The sequence below is a fragment of the Pinus tabuliformis genome, chromosome 2_2, assembly GCF_031772625.1.
Source record: "Pinus tabuliformis cultivar Carrire ecotype Pingquan chromosome 2_2, CPIR1, whole genome shotgun sequence".
NCBI lineage: Eukaryota > Viridiplantae > Streptophyta > Pinopsida > Pinales > Pinaceae > Pinus > Pinus tabuliformis.
Genome location: NC_142300.1, coordinates 135,156,578 through 135,173,889, shown reverse-complemented (window position 1 = coordinate 135,173,889; position 17,312 = coordinate 135,156,578).

Sequence of the window (17,312 nt, the reverse complement as noted above, 5' to 3'; positions counted from 1 at the left end):
AAACCACCTCAAATGAAGGTGGGGATGTGTAATTGGTTTCTTCAAGTACATATGTAGATCATGAGGCATGGTAGATTGACTCAAGTGCATCCTTTAACTTCACTCCCCATAGAGAGTGGATTTGTGAGTATGAGAAATATGATGGTGGTGATGTCTTATTAAGGGATGATAGGAAGGCTAGAATTGTTGGCCGCAGAAAAGTAAAGTTGAATTTGCAAGGTGAAAGGGTTAGAACACTTCTGGTTGTTCTACATATTCCTGCATTGGCCAGAAATCTAATTTCTGTAAGCAAGCTGGATGATGCAGGTGTAAAAACAGTATTTGAGAAGGATACCTACAAGATGGTTTGGGGAGCACCAGTATTGATGCAGGGAGTTCGTATTGGAACTCTGTATAAGCTGCAAGGTAGCACTATTTTTGATGGGTGCAACGGTTCTGTGGTTCCTGCAAGTGGAGAAGAAAATCTAGTCGTCTTTGGAGAGAAGACCATGCTATGGCATCAAAGGCTTGGACATATTGGAGAGGAGGGCCTCTGAATACTTCATGGTAAAGGTATGGTAGAAGGTATGAGTAATAGCTCTCTGGATTTTGGTTTTTGTGAAAATTTTGTATATGGGAAGTAGAATTGGGTGACTTTCCCCTCTAGTGGTAAGAGGGCAAAACATATATTATATCTTGTGCACAGTGATGTGTTTGGACCTCTGAAGGTTCCATCACTAGGTAGGTTTATGTACTATGTATCATTTATAGATGACTTCTAAATGAATACATGGATATATTTCCTTAAGGAGAAATATGAAGTCTTTGACAGGTTTAAAGAATTTAAGGCTCTGGTGGAAAACTAGATAGAGAAGAAGATAAAGGTGTTGAGAACAGATAAAGGTTGAGAGTTTTGCAGTAATGAATTTGAAGAATTCTATAAGAAGTGTGGTATAGCACGATAGAAGAATACTCCATATACACCTCAACGAAATGGAGCTGTAGAAAGAATTAAAAAGACGTTGATGGAAAGGGCAAGAAGCATGTTCAGTGGTGTCGGGTTAGGATAAGAATTTTGGGCAGAGGCAGTGGAGACAGCATGTTACCTGGTCAACAGATCACCTTCATCAGTGTTGGAGGATAAGACTCCACAAGAGGTATGGACTCGTAAGAAGCTTTGTCTTTCACATCTAAGGGTATTTGGATGTGATGCATATGTACATGTTCCAAAGGAGAAACGAACCAAGCTGGAAAGTAAATCTGAAAAGTGCATATTTATTGGGTATAAGGATGGTTTAAAGGGTTATAAGCTTTGGAACCTAGTAACAAGGAAGGTTGTGTACAACTGAGATGTGGTGTTCAGAGAGATGAAATATGTTATTAATCATGAATTCCAACGAAAGGGACCTGAGAAGATAGAGTTTGAGCTAAAGGAGGAAGAATCAGACTCTATAGTAGATGAGGAATCAGAAGATGAAGAGCCACAAACTATGGGTGTGAGAAGATTAGTTCGAGAAAGATGATAGCCAAAAAGGTATAGTCCATCTGCTTTCTATTCAAATTTTGCTTTATATATTACTGATGATGATCCCAGAACTGTGTAGGAAGCAGTAGATTCGGAGGACAGAAAACTCTAGAAAGAGGCCATGGTTGATGAAATGGCATCTTTGCACAAAAATGAGGCTTGGGATCTGGTGGAGTTGCTAGCTGGAAGGAAACCCATTGGTAGCAAATGGGTGTGTGGAGAAATACAAAGCTCGGTTGGTAGCAAAAGGTTATTCTTAAGTGCCAGGAATTGATTTTGGTGATATTTTTTCTGTTGTTGCCAAGGTAACTTCTATTAGATTACTTTTATTTGTTATTGTTGCTTTTGATTTTTAGGTAGAACAGATGGATGTGAAGACAAAATTTCTTCACGGGGATCTAGAATAGGAGATATACATGAAGCAACCAAAAGGCTTTGTGATGAAGGGTAAGAAAGAACTAATATGCAAGTTAAAGAAGTCTCTGTATGGGTTAAAACAGTCACCAAGGATGTGGTATCAGAAATCCGATACATTTATATGGGCACTTGGGTTCACCAGAAGCAAAGCAGATCACTATGTGTATTTTAAATTAATTGGTGACCATGTTATTTATCTGGTCTTGTATGTGGATGATATGTTTCTAGTTGGAAATGACAAAGAAATTATCCAGGATTTGAAGACCCAATTGTCCTCCAAATTCGACATGAAATATCTTGGTGTTGCAAACTATATTTTGGGCATGGAAATTAAAAGAGATTAGGCAAAGAGGAAGCTTTGGTTAAACCAGAGGAAGTATTTTGAGACAATATTGTAGACTTTTAATATGTAGGATAGTAAACCAGTGAAGATTCCTATTCATGTAGGTGTAAATTTATTTGCTAAACAGTGTCCTAAGACACAAGAAGAGGAAGAGGATATGTCCCATGTTCCATATGCAAGTGCAGTCGGTAGCCTGATGTATGCAATGGTCTACATTAGACCAGACATTGCACATGCAGTGGGATTATTGAGCAGGTTTATGTCAAAACCAGGGAAGGAGCATTAGACAACAGTGAAGCGGGTTTTTAGGTATTTGCGTGGCACTAGTGATTATGGTTTGTGCTACCAGGGAAGACCAGGATTGGAAAAAGTTTTGGATATCCATGGATTTGTTGATGCGGACTCGGCTGGAGATTTGGATCATAGAAGATCTACAAGCGGAATTGTGTTTAACCTATTTGGAGGGGTAGTCATTTGGATGAGTAAGAAACAATATGTAGTGGAACTATCAACTACAGAGGCAGAATACATGGCAGCCACTCATGCAAGCAAGGAAGTAGTTTGGTTTCAGTGATTGTGTTCAAGTATGGGGTTAGTACAGGGAGCTATAAGGATAGATTGTGACAGCCAAAGTGCAATTTTCTTGGCAAAGAACCATGCTTACCATTCAAAGACAAAGCACATTTATGTTCAGTATCACTTTTTAAGGGATATGATAGAAGAAAAAAAGGTGTTGCTAGTAAAGGTGGACATTTTGAAGAATACTGCAAATGCATTTACAAAATCTATGAGCTCTGAGAAGTTCTCTTGGTGTAGAGAAACAATGGGCATTGCAGGGTTCGATAAGTGACTAAGCTTTCTTATGAGCCCCTATGGAAAGAAAACAACAAGTTGGAGAATGTTGGGTTGTGTTATTATTTCCACGACTAGCCTACGTAGTGGGAAGTGGGAAAAAAAATTGGACCCTATATTAGGTTGGGCATACCTACCTATGTTTTTGTGCATGATTTTCACACATGGTTTTGGACGGGATGGTTTTTAGTCCATGGTTTTGGATGCAATGGTTTTCGGGCCATGGTATTGGATGCTTTGACATGTATAAATATGTATTTAACATTGAAAGGAACATAATGAAAAATCATATTGGTAGTCCCGGTTTTGGGATTGAGGTTTTCTATGTTTTAGAATTCATATGCAGGTAATCTCTGTATGGGGTTAAAACCTACACCTCCTTTGATTGATGATCAAGGAGGGCATGTTCAACTTCCATCAATAGATGATTTCTCGCCAGAATACCTTGATGAACTTCAGTAGGATCTCATACTTGATAGAAGAACTAGAAATTCAAAGAGAGGGAATGTCAAATACCTTAGAGTGGGACTCAAGGCACAAAATACTTCTAAAGCCAAATGGTTGTAGATCGAGAAGGTGAGGAAGTTGTACCCTCACCTACTGAACAATTGTTAGTATCCTTTGGGATCAAAAAGGTTTCTAGTGGGGAGGAATGATCAAGTGCTTGGTATTTATCTCAAAAATCAAAGTTCCCAGAATGGCTCGAGACCTGAACGACCACGTATGTCTTGGAAAATCAATTCTAACGCAACTTGTTTCACTGAAAATCAAGTTCATATGAGGAAGTTATTGAGTTCAATCTACTTTTCCAAATAGAAGAAATTTTGAAAAAAAATTCACAGTCACTTCACAGTCATTAGTCTATACTACTGAAGTGGCAGGTGACTATGCAAGATCAACAGTGGTCAACGGTCTAATCAAGCTTTGACAAGTGTCATATTTTGGTTGGTTATTATATGTGGTGACGTGGAATGATTTGGTTGGTTAATGGAGGACCAATGAGGAGGGGGCAAGTGGAAAGCCTGGAGGCTGCCACGTGTTTGTCCCCAAAGGTCGACCAAAAGTTTTATGGCAGGCTGAGGATTGAACCTAGGACCTGCTCCAACCAAACTCCATGCCATGCCACTACACCATAGTTTGTTTCTTAACCACATTTCTCTCTATTCCTATTTGAATTTTAATGTGGTTAAGGTTGGGGGTTAAGAGGGCCAACCCTCCCATGTTAACACTCCAACAGTTACGGTTACCACACATCCGATGCCAACATAAACACAAACTCGCGGCATTCAGTTCCATACATGGGAACACTCCTCTAATGGTGATGGATACGATTATGGTGAGAGGAAATGGTGAGAGAAAATACATAACTTCTAGTCTAACCACCAAATAAACTACGCATGTGACATCCTCCACGGAGACCCCTAGTGTTAAGGCTAACAGCTAGCCTAAAAATATAACATAAAATGAGTTTAAAAGCACTAATCCACATTATTGTTAATTAATAAAGTTTTACATTAATTAAACAAGAGTTTAATTCGGTGTTGTTTTTGGTGGAGCTTCATCCAATTTTAGTGGAGGATTACTAAGAGAAAGCAGTTTTGGTTATAACTGGAGCAAATTTCGACCAAAGTGAGCTCAAGAAATGGTGGCCCTAGCTAATTTGAGCATTTTGAAGACATTGAAACAACTTTCAAGAGTTGTAGATCTTTGTAAACACCATTTTTTTCGATATTGAGCTAATACAGAGGCCCAAGCCATGGAAACAGGACCAAGGAGATGTAGCCCATGAAGGCTAAACTCCTTCATCAAAACATCATGTTAAGTTTTCATGTCGATGGTTTGTTGTACTCTTCATTGTTGTTGTTCATCACTTGTTTTTAATGTTATTTTTCTCATGTATTTCACATAAAACTTGATAACAGTTATATGTTTCCAATCGCAAACACCATAAGGGAACCATGCGCATGAAATAATTGACAAGCATTTGTTTATAAATCTAAAGTTGAAATTAGCACAACAAAACTAACATTCAACAACAGATTATATAGTTTACATATTCGAAAGAAAAAATATGTATGAGAATAAAATCATGAAACTAGAAGAAGCATACCAGGTTATGGAAAGACGAAAAAGAATTTACATTAGATGAATATAAAATAATTGAGGAAGCTACCATCCTAGGAATAAGCACAAAAGTACAAAACATGAAAACCTCCATCATATTCTAGTAACAAACAAAGTGGTATCAGTGGATGAAACTAGTAAGGAAAAACAAGGATAGTGAAGACACCAATTGTAGGCATCAATTAGGGCACGAGACCTTTAAAATAGACACATGAAATACTAATATTGTATCCAAATGACTATTAGGTGTTTTGGGGACAGATAGTGTTGGGGATAAAATCATTCACCACTCATAATAATTCATTAATTCTAGATAAAGATAATCTACAAATTTTGTTGACTAAATGATTGGAAAATTGGTGCAAGTAATTGATGAAATAACTATAATATATAAAAATATAAATAGGATCATAATTCTAACCTAGGGGAAAAAAATATATGTGGATTTAATAGATTTTTTGAATTATTTTTCCATGAAATAGATATTAGTGGATAACCTAATGGGTGTTGAGGAGCAGAGTTTTTAAACTTTGCTACTGACACCCTCAAATCCCATTGGGTTGGTGAGATAGTTGGATTGGGTCCAAGATTTAATGCCCATAAGTAATGCTATAATTATTCACATGATATTTTTACAAATGAAATAGAGGCATGTGTGTGTGTGTGACATTTGTACAGTGAAAATTAATTACAAAATACAATAAATAGAAAAGGAAGTTGAAATATATATATATATATATATATATATATAATCCAAATAAAATTGTAGCAAATTAATAAGTCTTTCTATAGGCATATTCCTTAAAAATCATGCCTTGTCATCCATAAGATTATATAGGTACACATTCAAAATCTGATATGAAAAATTAGTAACAATTTTTGGACATAAGTATTAGAGAATTTTTCCTTGTAAAATAAAAAAATATTCCGCAAATCAGTTGGAAAAATCACGCTAAAAATATCATTGTCAAGAATGTTGATTTCGTTGACTAAAATGTAAGTACATCTTGTTGTTTCAATCAATTTTTGGGAAAATTAGGGCCACAAAATGCTTTAAAAATGTCTATAATGTAATAGAACTCATACAATAGACATCAGAATGCCAAAAAAGAGAGTAAAGTATAGTGTTGAGAATCATGCAATTTTTTGACAAGACTGGACAACAAATGTTTCTACAAAAATAATACCAATTATAAATGATATAAAGAAATATGAGACCTTCTAACAACAATAATTTATACAGGTTATAATAACAACCTTATGAAAAAAACTAGAATATAGGTGAGCTCACTTTACCTCTTGTCACTCATGAAATAATTTTTTCCATCACCAAAATAGGTAAGATCTAGTACTTTTGAAAAATAAACCAAAGGAAGAAATGACAACTTTACTAAATTTTATGCATACCTCACACCACTAGTTGTTTTCTCTTTCCACCCTCCTTCCTTCCCTTAAATCTAGTTCTATACCTCCCTTAAGTAGTTAAAGGGAAAATCTATCTCTAAATAATTGTATGTTAAGGTAAATTTATTTTCTTTTTATTAAGAGAATGAATTTAGGAAGGATTATTTTTAAAATTTATTTAAGGTTATGAAGTAGGGGGGCTCCTCAACTACGTCCATGAAATATCCCCATTAGCCTTGTAACTCTATAATAAATTCAAAGCATTAAATTATCGTTAACGCCAACATCATAATGATCATGTGCATAAAATGAATCATTGCATAAAGATATATATAATGAAGCATATAAAACCATCTTCTGTCTCCCATAATCATCAAAGACGTGTATTGCAATGATGACAAAATGTTTTCCAAAATATACCAATGTTAAAGAATGAAATATTGTAAGTAAAGCAGCTTAAAAACCATAATATTGAGAAACTCAAGTAAGCTCTAGATCTTTGCTTGGAACAACCTAGTAGTAAGTTTTCTCTTTTTCCTTTTTCTCTCCATACCCTTGTGTTTTTAGATCCATATTTGTAAAGGAAATTTTCCTCTTTCTCCTCCTCCAATTGTATGGATATCTAAACGGGTACGAGAGGAAGTGGCCTCATAAGGGGAGTTTATAGGAATAACAGGTACATATAATTTTCATACCATCAATTGTGCAGGAGGATCAAGGGGCTATTGTGAGTGAAGTGACATAGCATGAGGTAGAGAAAAGGGTATCTGAGGAGAAAAAATGTTAGATGTGCAGAGTAATGGGAGGAAGGTGGGCCAATGCGAAAATCATGAGGTTATGCTTATAACATTGAATTACCATTCATTTTTTTGAACTGACTGTTGTTGAGGAGCTTGATTCTGAGGAAAATATAATATGCTTGGGTGAGGGAAAGGAATGTTTTGGGATACATGTCATTTAGGAGGAGGGGGAGAGACAGGATACAAATGAATAACCTAAGTTAACTGGTTAAACTCTTTTTATTCTACATCAAAATGAGTAGAAAACCTAATCTTTCTATTTTTATTGTCTCTCCATGTCATATTGGTCCTCTTATTCCCCCCCTTCTATTTCTCCTTGAGCCTATGTTGAAAAATCGTATGTTCAACATTGACCAAACCAAGTTTCCATGCAACTATAAACATTATAATCATAAAGATATGATTGAAAATATAGAGGACTACCTGAAATCATATCTTTTATAGGTATGAATTTTCTTTTACGTAAGTTCTGCTAAGGGGAAAAGCATATTTAATTAATACAGAAAGGGAATTGTATATGCATGAGACTAAGACAAGTGTGATGCAAATAATCAAGTTTTGGAGATATACCATAGAATACATGAAGTAATTGAGCAAGAACATAATCACATATTGCGGCTCACTCTCTTTTTTTTGGTAAAGTTGCTTATGAAATATTTTTTAGGCGTAGAACTATGAAACATAATCAACTAAAATTACCAATTGTGCAAGAGGAGTGAGAAGTAAGATTCTCCTTTTTTCTTTTGAGGTTTACACATTATTTTATAAATTACTTAGTATATTCTTGAGATTTTTGAACCAACAGTTTATAGTAGGAGAGACTATATTCATGCAAGGAGTGGAAAGTGGTAAGTATGAGGTGGAAATAACAGCTTGGTAGGGATTCAAAGCACTAACTCCTGATTTTTTGCCAAGAGAATGACACGAAGTTGTGCTAGAGAAGATTCCTTTTTTTTTAAATTAGTTTTCCTTAATGATACCTACAAAAGTTAGGAAGGTTTCCATGAAATTTCCTATCAAAGTATGAAAACATGAGTCAACAAAATTACCCATGGATATCAGACTATGTCTTGGAAATGAATGTAGGTTGTGTAATAGCCTAGGTTAAATCTGCATGCAATAAAATGAAATTAAAAAGGAAAAAGTGAAATCAAGGTCATAGGACACATATTTCAAGTTGAATGAAGGGGAAAAACATTATATTGGGCATCACTTGTGGTTACTTTTGGCTATGGAAATTGGAATTGGCATTGGCATTGGAAAAACGTAAAGGGAAATAAATGAAAATTAATTCAAGAAATAAAGGAAAATATGATAAAAGGAATATGAAGAGACAAGAAAATGCATGCAAGTAAAAATGAAGGAAATTGAAGGAAAAGAAAATAAAAGGAGAGAGAGAGAGAACATTCCAACACACTTTCTTGGATCATACACGCTTGGTTACTCTTAGATCACACTCTATCACACTCTTGGACACACTTTGACATTCTAGCATTCACGTGGAGGAGAGAAGAGGTGACTAGCTACAGTAAGAGGAAGAAACCACAAGGAAGACACAAGAAAGAAAGCAAAGGAAATAAAATAAGCACAATACAAATATTGGAAAAGAAATGACATCAAGAGGATATTGCAGGTAACATGTTGCATGTGTGATTTCCTTGCTGGGAATTGAATGCATGGTGCATGAATTTGGCTACTGGTTATTTTGTTGACACTGACATGGGGTTTTCTTTGATTGATAGTGATGCATAACCTTACCTTCTCCATATATATATAACCATGATGTAGTGGATTCATTTTTGGTTGAGCTTTAGATTGTCGAAATATTTTTGATTTGGATGAGGTGGTCTTAGTAAAATCCCAAGGGTTATGGGTGGAGGTGGTTTCCTTTGGGAATTCCTCAATAAGTGGGTGGGGATAAGAAAATTCCTCACTGTATGGTGAAGAAATTATGAGGTATCCAATCTTGTGTGAGTTTGGTGATCTCTAGACTGATTTAGGTGAGATCACAATGGCTTGAGGGTGGAGGTGCTTTGACCTCTAAATTCTATGTTTTGTTATATTTGGTTTATCCCATGAGATCCCACATTCATGCTTGGAATATGGCACAGGGGTGATAGGTTGAAACAAATATTTGGTTTAGCTCAATCTATAGTCAGGTGGTACGTGGAAGTCCCTAATTTGGTTGGCATTTCCATGTGTTATTCCTTATTGACATTAATAAACACAAGCACTAGTTTAATGTATGATTTTATGACTGGTTTGTTATGGTTCCATTTTGGTTAAATTTTGGTTACATTCATGTTATATTTCTCACTATATGATGTGCTCTTGTTATGGATCCATTCCATGGTTTGATGGGATATTGATTACTTTATATGAATGCATGAGCTAATGTGTGTTTTTATAGCTAGAAGAGAGGGAATCAAGCCTTCTTGATGATTCTATGATGAACTTAATAAATTATTGCATAGATATGCATTCATGACCTACAATTCCTATGCTTACAAATTGTTTATATAAATTATTATCATATGTATTTGAAAATTTTGAGTAGGGCTTGAGTCAAGAGTAGTGCAAGAAGACTCCTACAAGAAGCTTTGGAAGTTCTAGGTATTTTGCATATATGCTAGCACTGAAAATCCAGAACATGCTTCTGGTTTCACTCTCAAATCCTGAAATTTTGGTTGTATTAGCACAGAAGATGGTTTGTGTGTGTGGTTGGAGCCTTTTGGACACATGCATAGGTCTACATGCATGTGGCTAGGCTACGAAGTGAATTAGGAAGGTATTTCCAATCCAAGAAAAGATGATCAATGGATATTGTTTAACATCTGGGCGATTTGGTGTTCCTAGAGGTTGTAGTAAAGTTCAAAGATAGTAGAACCCACTTCCATAATTGAAACTTGGTTGTTGGGTAATCCATAGTAACTCTCAGCTCATGTTTACCATAGAGATCTTGTAAAAGAAGCTAAATGTGGGGTGGCGTGTTACAAGGTGGTATCAAAGCAATTCCATTCTCTATAAACATGTTAGATCCCTATACTACTAGTGTAAGCCCTAATTGTTATTAGTACAACCCCCTTATTATATTTTCGTGCCCATGTAGTCCCCCTATTGTGACTATTATGCCCCATAGAAGCCCACTATTTCTATTATTGTGCCCTTACATTAATATTTTTATTCGGCTCTGATTATATTATGACCCCTTAGACTCCTATATATAGAAAGGAGGTCTTGTAAATTGTGTCATCAATAATTTTTCATATATGTAATGTAAAGGAGGTTACCCCTTCGAAGAGGCTTATTTCTAATGTGTTTAGCTATCCTTTCTATCTTTTTCTGAGCTGGTTTCATAACATTTGGTATCAGAGATTTGGATTCTAGGGTTTTGCTGCTCCAAAGGAGTCATCATGGAATTTTCACTATAACATTTTTTCTGCGACGTCTCAGAAGCTAAAAACAAAACCCAATTGCAAATACATCTCGTTGAACCAACGGGTCCCAATTTCAGATCTTGAATCACTATATTTTCGCATATATGATATGAGGAAATTAGGGTTTTTGCAAGCTATAGAATTCCATCTCAAATAGGTCATTGTGACATTTTTGCTATAATTGTTTTTCGGCATAGTTTCAGACTTTGCAATTCAAACTCATTTTATCTACAAAACTTGGTGAAGTTTGGACCTAAATTCTAGATCTTTTGTTTCTATATTTTCATAGATACAGTCTAAGACATTTAGGGTTTTTGCAGGCTCCCTAATTACATACCAAATAGGTGACCTTGGGAAAATCGTCATAAATCTCGCTCAGAGCATATTATTGAAATTTCATAAAACATGATAGAAACAAGATGGACTGTAGCTTGTTGGGTATCAGTTCCATAGCCTAAGAATGAAACAATGACATGTGGCACATTGTACAATCTCACTCTATTGAACTAGTCTATAATTAGGTCATCGCGGGAGATTGGGCATAACCCTTTCTTTGGGAATCCAATTGCAATTAGACTTGTTGGGTTAGAAAGAGGACTCAGAGGACTATCACAGGTTGATATTTCAGAACTTAAATATTTGAAATTACAGAGTTACAGTCATTTCAATATTGAGATCCTAAAATCAAGAAAAATCAATATGAGGAAGTTTGATGGCAAAGATCTGGTAAATTGGATACTACAGATGGAGCAATATTTTGATCTACATGAGGTGCAATTGCTACAAAAGGTATGTATTTCATATTTATGTTTAGAACCGAATCAATTTCTATGGTATAAAGGGCTTTTTTCTCATAAACCACTTGTCACGTGGTCAATTTTCACGGAGGAAATGATAGCACGTTATGAGGATACAAAGAGCAATACCTTGTTTATCCAATTGATAAATCTCAAAAAAAAGGGTTCAATGGCATAACACATTGAGGACTTTCAAAAATTTAATACAAGGGTAAATGATATTCTAGAGAGAATATGATTGATGTCTTCATAGGGACTTTAAAGGATAACATTCAACATGAGGTTTGTCTTTGGGAACCTGATTCATTGGAGAAGGCATTCAGGTTGGAAAGAAAAATTGAAATCAAAATTATGGAAACAAGGAATCCCACCACTCACGACTATAATTATGGAACTGTTTTTTCTCCTAGCCTTCCACAACCTACAAGGTTTACACCACAAAAATTGGTAGAAAAATGAGAAAAAGGGCTTTGTTACAATTATGATAGAAAATACACTAAAGGTCATAAGTGTGTTGAGAAGAAATCATTTTACATAGATTATGAAGAGGAGGAAGAAAAGAATCAAGAAAAATCAAAAGAAGAGGATATACACCAAGAACCAACCCCAGAGAAAGAAGAAATGAATCCGACCATATCTTGTAAAGCATTGGCAAGAATTGCCACTCCTCAAACTCTCAAGATAAAAGGACATATGAAGAAGAAAAAGGTTCAAGAAGTGAAATATCACATTGATAAAGAAGAAATGAATCTGACCATATATTGTAATGCATTGGCTGGAATTACCACTCCTCAAACTCTCAGGATAGAAGGACATATCAAGAAGAAAAATGTTCAAGAAGTGAAATATCACATCGAGCATCAAGAAATGAATCCGACCATATCTTGTAATGCATTGGAAGAAATTACCACTTCTTGAACTCTCAAGATAGAAGGACATATCAAGAAGAAAAAGATTCAAGTAGCGAAAGATTACATCGAGCATCAACAACAAGTTCTCCAACTTTTAAAGGATAGCACCACTTTGGTGTAGAATCAAATGAAACAACATGTAGATCAACATTGTAGTGAAAGAAGTTTCGATGTAGGCAATTGGGTATTTTTACAGCTACATCTCAAGTAAGCTATTATTGAGAAGGAAATGTTGGCAATACTACATGCACTTAATCAATGGCGACCTTACCTAATGGGAAGACACTTCAAGGTAAAAATGGATCATGATAGTCTTAAATTTGTTTTAGAAAAAAGATTATCTTTAGAAGAACAGAAAAAATGCATCACAAATATGTTGGGTTATGACTTTCAAATCATCTATAAAAAAGGGAAGAAAAATGTTTTTGCAAATGCACTCTCAAGAAAGGATGAGGATGTGGGAGCATTGTTTTGTGTTATTTCTATTATCCAACCAGATTTGAAAAGCGAAGCAAGGGATGAATGGAAGAAGGACGATGAAGTGTGGCCACCAATTCAAAAGTTGCAGAAGATCCCAATTCAAACAATATTGCCATAAATTGACGAGGAAGGAAAAATCATATTGGAACCTGGAGCAATCACAGAAACAAGAACCTAACAACTACAAAATTGATCAATTTCAGAGTATCTTATCAAGTGGAAGAACTTACCCGCTGAGGATTCCACATGGGAGGACGATAATTTTATACATAAGCATCCATAGCTACCCACGCGTTGAGGACAACACTTTTCGAAGGAGAGGGTCATGTTAGGTCCCTATACTACTAGTGTAACCACTTATTGTTATTAATACAACCCCCTTATTATATTTTTGTGCCCATGTAGTCCCCATATTGTTATTATTATGCCCTTAAATTATTATTGTTATGTCAGTTGTGATTATATTATGACCCCTTAGACTCCTATATATAGAAAGGAGGTCTTGTCAATTGTATCATCCAAGAATTTTTCATTTATGTAATGTAAAGAAGGTTCCCCCCTCAAAAATGTTTATTTCTAAGGCATTGATCTATGTTTTCTATCTTTTTGTGAGCTGGTTTCACAAAAAAACCTTTCTCTGGTATTGATGTTACAGAGTGGTATCAAAGCGAGGTTTGCAACATTGTACCTCGAGGTAAGTATATATGTGTCACATGGAATGAGTCATTCTTGTGGACAAGATCGACCTCCCTAGTATCTAATGATATCTAGTGATAAGCAAGCCAATCAAATCCTATCTTTCTCTAAGTATGCAATTTATAAACAAAGGCGAACAAGTGTTTTAGGCCTACCTTGGGTCCAATGCATGTTTGTGGAAGCCTCGCTCCTTTGATCCGAATGAGCTCCTTTGTAGAAAATATGCAAACACAAACAAGCACACAAATTAAATAGCACCTGAAAAGCCAATATCATAAAGCATGCTTATCATGATGATCAAGGAATTCATGAAACAAATGACATAAGAAAATTTGTTGTGAAAAATGAATCTAATTGTATTAATTCAAATCAAAGAAGAACTTTACAACCTGTGCCTTGATGCTGTACAAGCTCCTCCCAGGGTCCAACAAGAAGTCCCCTCTACTTTGACAAGTTTCACTCTCTTCCCAATGAAGCCAAAAAGGTATGTGATCTCTCCTCTCAAGCTTAACTAGGAAGTCTCAATTCCACCAACACTTACCCTAAAAATGTTCAGCTTCTAACCTCCCTAGCAACCAGCCCAATGCCTTAATTTATAGTGCAATGGAGGGAAGTTACTAGGTCCTCCTTCAAAGGAATAAAGCCCTCCTTCAAAGGGATAGCTCCTCTCATCAAGGGATTAGCTCCTTCTCTTTTGGGATGCATGAACCACCTAAGAGCGAACAATCCACGTCAAAATTCCTTCTAGAATCATATAGAATTAACCCAAAGTGAGTTTTTTAGAATAAACTTGTGCCTTTTTTACTTTCACAGGGGTCCACACCCACTCCTTTAGAGACAGAGCGGGCAGGCCTGAAGGTAATGTGAACAGGGGGTGCGGGACCGCAGGTAACAGTGAGAGAAAGTGCAGAACCAGAGCCTTGTTGATTTTTAATGTCTTTCTCTCATTTTCAAAGCTTGACATGAAGAGCTAAGGTCTGAGACTTGCTTAGGAGGATAGTATAAGTCATGATAGACCCATACTGATTGCAAATAGTCATGGTGACGATATTTTTGTGTAACAGATTGTCCCCTAAAGTGCGAAGTCTGTAGTAGATGAGGATTTCATTTATAATCTAGGAAGAGTGAAGTACTTTATCATTTCAAGGATCATCTTGTGGAGAGCCTGGTTTGAACCTGTAAAAACATTCAAAGCAAAATATATATATGAGATCATATCATCACTGAGGTAGGCATTCCCATACTCTGATCAAAACTGACTAGAAAACTAACTACTGCTCTGATATAGGAATGATCTTGTAATACATCACAAGTATAGACACATGTAGACACAGTATGGACACAACCATCTGTTTATATATAGTCCATTGTATAATGAATACAAAATTCCTCGCAACCTGGATGGTGGAAACTAGATCCAGGGTCTTCATTTCTACTTCCCGAAACAGTACGATTCTATCTATGCAAATGAATGTGTTGAAGTCGAACATGGTAGAAACCACTTGATTACCAGTGAATGATGTAAATTGTTAACAAGTGTGAGAGAAACCACCAGTAATGTCAATGGCTCTCAAAGTACTCAGTCAATCTATGAGATGTGAATAGATGTGTCGATGTCGAACATGCCACGGAATCCTTTGATCGAAGGTCAATGATGAAACCTATTGTCGAAGGCGAGAAACCTGCCATTGAGGCATGCAGATCCCAAGGTACTGACGATTTCTAGATCATCTTTCTAGATAATGAGCTGAAGTCGATAGAAAGCGATCCGTCATAGGCAATCCCACAACAGGAAATCAGAGATCAAGTTTGAAGAAATTTAGTTGCAAGGACTGACTCAGGGATGGATGATAGATATTTTGCAGATGAATGGCTTATTTGCATTGACCTCTTGAACACATAACGACACAACAGATGGTTTGGTGACAATTGACCCAAAGTTAATACCCAGAAACCGGCTGAAGCCTTTCAATGTGGTTTGATCAACTGTTAGGCAAAGGATTTCCCAACCCAGGTGAATAAACGTGTCGTGTTCAAGAGTGGTTACAAAGTATGACAAACAGGCTCATTTTTCTCTCTTTTCCCCCACCATTTCTGGCAAGTATCTCTTTATTTTTGACAAGCTTGACGAGGATAACATTTGCTTGATTATAAGCTCATCCTTTGGATGAGTCCAACTTAGTTTAAATTCGAACCCTAAGAAGGAGTGGTCCGTTCCTGTTTGTAATTGAATAGGTCCTTTACTGTTAAATTTTAACGAGTCCAGTATAGGAGAAACTCGGCGTTTTTCAATTTTAGAGAGTTTGAAAAAAACTTAAGAAGACTCCGTGGTTGAGATTTTTCGTAAATTTGTGCCTCCCAAGCCCAAAAAAGTATAAAATAATACCGAAGAGAACCGCTTGATCATTATGACCAAGGAGTACTTTTCGTAATTAGTGCCTCTGATCCGAAAAAGTAAAAAAGCGATCAATGACACATCATTTTATAACCAATATCGAATTTGAAACAACAAAAATCTGGCAATCTTTTCATGTTTTTACGGTCAGGAAAAGAGTTGTAAGTGGATCGTCTTTTTAGTTTTGTTTTAATGAGTTTAAAAAGAAAAACTCGGTGATATTTTCATATTTTAGGAGTCAGAAAAGAACTTAAAGGTGACTCTAATGTTTTTTCGTCGAAAATGACCAATTTCACCTAAAAAAAACGTTATCCTGAACAAATACTCAAACATTACTCATACCGGTTTAAAATGGATAAAAATGCTGCAAACGTTACCTTTCTAAAGTGAAACATAAACAAATTAACAATTCATTTATTCAAAAAACTTATAAAAAGGGCTTTCGTCAATTCATTGTTACCATTTCAGTTTTGGGTGAGAAAATAAAGCTTTTGGTCAGAAACTTCCCGTGAAGATTGCAGAAAATCTGTCCGTTGGAATCGAGCGTCGTCTCCTCCAGGTAATCAACATCATCCTACTCTTAAATTTAATCCATTTCAAAGTTGTTTTTAGGTTTTAATTTCAGTTTTTAGAGGATTTTTAGGCTAGAAACCCGTGTGCGGGGGCCCGCAGGCACAACATAGGTAGCCTGCGGACCCAAACTTTTTTGCAGTAGGGAAAAGTCAGGGGCCCGCACCTGCCATGAAGGCAAGGTGCGGACCCATGCAGTGTCTCTAATAGAGAGGGTGCGGTCCCCGCAGCAAGGGTTTTTAACCCTAAATTTCTCAAAATTCACCCAAAAATTTTCATTTTTTATATTCTAATTCGCCTTTCTGTTGAATGTAGAGTATACATCATGCTTGATTGGAGAGAATGGGAGCATGAGGACATAGATCTTGCTGTGATAAATCATCAACCTTCGATCGATGCATTGAAGGCATGCGGCTTGTACAAATTCTAGGCCATACCTGGCATGAGGGCCCAGGTGGACTTCTTACAGTGGCTGGTAGACAAGTGGAGCATACAGGACCAGTGCTTCTTCATTGGTGGTCACCAGCTCGAAATGGAGCCGGCAGACATATACTTTTTGATTGGTTTGCCTAAGACAGGTGA